This window comes from Stegastes partitus, unplaced genomic scaffold (genome assembly GCF_000690725.1).
Source record: "Stegastes partitus isolate 25-593 unplaced genomic scaffold, Stegastes_partitus-1.0.2 Scaffold1506, whole genome shotgun sequence".
Taxonomy (NCBI): domain Eukaryota; kingdom Metazoa; phylum Chordata; class Actinopteri; family Pomacentridae; genus Stegastes; species Stegastes partitus.
The window spans coordinates 114,072-118,377 of NW_007579237.1; positions in this window are offsets into that span (position 1 = coordinate 114,072).

The following is a 4,306-nucleotide window of genomic DNA, read 5'->3' on the forward strand; positions in this document are numbered from 1 at the left end:
CATTTCTTTGCACGTTTCACACTTTTACACACGCTGTACTCACATATTTATATATTAAAAAAAACCAAAACAAGTATGAAATGAATAACTTTTGATTTAATGTGAAATATCAAATACTTTCAGAGATGATATTTTTTAAAAATCACCCATTGACCCACTTCAGGAGGTTGTTTCACACGTTAAAGTTTGATTCTGTTTGATCAACAACATCTGAGGAACTATTAAAGATAAAAACCTGAAACTTTCTCTGTTGTTTCTCATCATGTCACTGATCCAGAATCTGTGATATTGGACAGTAGATCAGATAAACTGTGATGATGGGGGAGTCAAAATGTGAAGAAAAGAAAATAGTGTCTGTGCAATATTTCAGATTCTGAATCAGTGACATGATGAGAAATAACAGAGAAAGTTTCAGGTTTTTATCTTTAATAGTTCCTCAGATGTTGTTGTTCAAACAGAATCAAATTTAATGTGAGAAAAAAAACGCTGCTGAAAGTGGGTCAATAAAAAGAGGAAGTAAATATTAATAGTAATAATAAATAAAAGCTCTCGGAAAGTAATTAATATATAAGTTCAAAATTGTATAGCTTTTATAGATCGTTAAATATTCATAAAGCAAATCAGAGCTGGAGGCCTCTGGTGATTCATAAAGTCAAAGTCAAACTTTATTGTCAACTTTGAGACAGAAACGTTTTTCTGGTTAAACACACTGAAGAACTAAACACCAACAACTCATCCAGCTCAGGTTCTATCATTTACTCGGTTCGTCGTGTTCACAGTGAGTCTGTTTACTCTGATCAGATACTTTCAGAGGGGCGGCTGCACGATGCAGCGCTGCAGTGTTGGACGTCAACCACCGGGGGGCAGTGTAGCATAAAGCTACGGACCAGCAGCTTCTGTTCCGTTCAGCTTTGGGAAGTTTCCTCCCAGTCGACTGTCAGTTCTGTCTTTAAAAACCCTGAGAAACTGTGACGTGCTTGCCACGTTCCTGCAGATTCGCACGAATTTACTAGAATGTATGTTATTATTTTGATTATTCCTTCATTGTGGCACCACGTTAAGGCCACTAAAGATTTACTATCATGTAAAAATCAGACTTTACATCATTAATGAATCACATTCCGACTGTTGCGGGTTGAATTCAATCTCTTGTGAAAGCTTTTAACCAGGATGTGTGTCATCCTGCTCAGCCGCCAGTGAGGGGAGCTCTAGTGCAAAAAAATAAGAGCAAATTTAAAAAAAGGAAAAAAAGCTCTTTTTTTTTTTGTCACAGCTCAGCTCGAGGATTCAGTGTTGAAGATCTGCTCATTCCTGTACAGAACATACAGCAAACCTGTAGGGAAGGAAGGGAGATGGTAAAGAAGCGTGTGAAGCACATTCGTAGGTAAACTGCACAACATGGAATAAATAAACATGTGTGGTCATGAAATAAATAAATAAAAATAACACCGAAGACGTGCTGCACCCAATAACAGTCATTGTTAATTTCACGTCCCAAAGAAAAGCAGATTATTCACTTTGTCATTGTTTTCTGACTTCTCTTTGAATTTGTTTTATCACCACCTGAGCTTACAGTCATATTATTTCCTTCTATAAATCAAAAACTATCTGAATATATTTGACATTTTTGTCCCTTAATGTACATTTTTTTCCCTTTTGGTTTCCTTAAAGTAGCTTTAGCATTGCTACAATCTTCCTTTTCCTCATTGCCTGCTTTTTCCCATTAAGTATATATGATGATTACAGCGTGACAACTATATAGTCGCCCCTGTTTCCGACTGTAGTAAACATCTCTTTGCAGACGACACCATGTGGTACCACAGTGCAGATGCTGCTTGTTCTAAAGTTATATTTTCCTGCTTAAAGTCATGTTCTTGTTCACTCTGTACACAGACGATATTGTCTCCTCTGTTTCTGATTGTAATATGAAGAGTTCATTTGCAAAAACAGATAACTCCATCTTCACAAACCTTCAGAAAACCCACTTTTCCATTGTCTACCTGACACAATATCAATCAAATTTCAGTTATCTCTGTTTTGTCATTTTTTCTGAGTCAGATCCACTCAATTTCAGTTTGATTGATATTATGTTCAGCAAACAAACAAAAAAAAGTTTTCTGAAAACATACACAAATGGAGTAATCCATTTTTGCAAATGAACTCTTCATATGCATCTCTATGCAGATGACACCACATTGTACCACAGTGCAGATGCTGCTTGTTCTAAACTTATATTTCCCTGCTTAAAGTCATGTTCTTGTTCACTCTGTACACGGACGATATTGTCTCCTCTGTTTCTGATTGTAATAAACGTCTCTGTGCTGATGACACCATGTTGTACTGCAGAGCAGAAATTGCACATTTTGCTGTAAAAACCCTTCAAATCTGCTTCGTTCAGCTATAAATAGCACTTATATAGCATAAATTAGATCTCAATGTAGAAAAAAAAGATACATGATTTTCACCAGAGCCTAAAACATTTCTGTTGACAATCAAGTCACTCGACTTTTAGTAGAACAAATAATGAAACAGTACAAATATCTGGGAATTTGGAGTTTTAAACATCATTTGTCCAACCTGGTGGCTAAACTACTTTAAAGAATGTGTTTCTTTTACAGGAAAATATCATGTTTCCCTACTACACCTGAGATAGATGCTTATTGTAAATCAAGCAAATAAATGTGTACTGACATCTTTGTCCCTTAATATACAATGTCCCCCTTTCATTTCACCTTTAGCAGCTTTAGCATCACCAGAATCATCTTCTTTATCACTGTCTGCACTGTTTTCAGCTTTCTACCTTAACTCTATATGATAATGGCAGTGTGACAAATATATTGTCTCCCCTGTTTCCCTGTTTGCAATATACGTCACTATGCTGACGACACCTTATTGTACCACAGTGCAGATGCTGTACATTCTACTGTAAAAATCCATTCTGATTGGTACGAATATCTGTGAAATTGGATTTTTAAACATCATGTGTCCATTGTGGTGACTAAACTATTTCAAAAATGTGTTTTCTATTACAGGAATAAATCATGTTTTTCCACTGCGTTGTATTGATTCAACTTTTACGGCAACAGCTGTGACTTTTACTTCGTTTTTCTGACATCTTCTAAAAGCTGTTTGACCACAAATCATGCTTGCGTCCACATTGTTGCCTCCGATATGTCGATGCAAATATATCTTTTCCCCTTAACATACTTTAGCATGATCAGAATCCTTTTATTCCTCACTTCCTGCTCTTTCAACCTTTTCAGGTGAATCTACGTGATGATTACAGTGAGACAAAACAAAACCAAGTCTAGATATACTGCGTTATTTGTAATGAGTGACCCTCATGGTGGAACTCTGCTTGTTCTGAGGTTAAATTTCCCAGTGCCTGTGCTCTAAATGAGGTATTTAAAACCACAGGTAACGCTTTCACATCCTGTTGCTGGTTTACTCGCTGTTGACACTAACCTAACTGCATATTTTGAAAAATAGATGAGGATGTGGATTCGATAAGCGCCTGCCTTCGACTTGGAGCTCAGAGGTTTGAGAGCGATGCTGCTTCGGTGCAGTGCAGACTGTAGATCAGGAAAACCACAGACGAGGCAGATTTCATTAAATTATCCCAATAAGCCACGACAGGGAGTCTGCATGAAAAACACAAGCCTCTGGAACAAACTCACCTGAATGGAAAGCTGCCACTCACTGTGTTCTAGCAGTGGTTCTCCTGTGAGGAGAAGCTGCAGAGGCTGCAGGAAGAAAAGGCTGTTTTCAGTTTTCAGTTTTCGATCACACTCACATATGTGTGTATTAAGTGTTATTGTTTTTATTTAAATAACTCTGATGGTTGTGTTCATTTTATGTGAGAATTATTTTGAACTCTAACATGAGTCATTCCATCTCAAATCATCAAATTATTAGAACAGTTTCTGCTCAATCATCTCTAATGTGCCGGAAATGTTTACAACAAAGAAATATTAATATTTGCCCTTTACAGGCCTACCAGGGCTGCTGCCATGAAGCATCCTGACATCATGGTGCTGCCACCACCATGCCTCACAGAGGAGAGGGTGTGTTTGCTGTGTTTGGTGTCCAACAAACATAGCATCTAGTCTGATGGACCAAAACCTCCATCCTGGTCTCCTCAGACCAGAGAACCTTCTTCCAGGTGACTTCAGAGTCTCCACATGTCTTCTGGTGAACTCTAGTCCAGATTTAATCTGAGCTTTTTCCAACAGAGTCTTTCTCTTTGTCTCCATAAAGCTTTGATGGTGAAGAACAGACAACAGTTGTTGTATGAACAGTCTCTGAA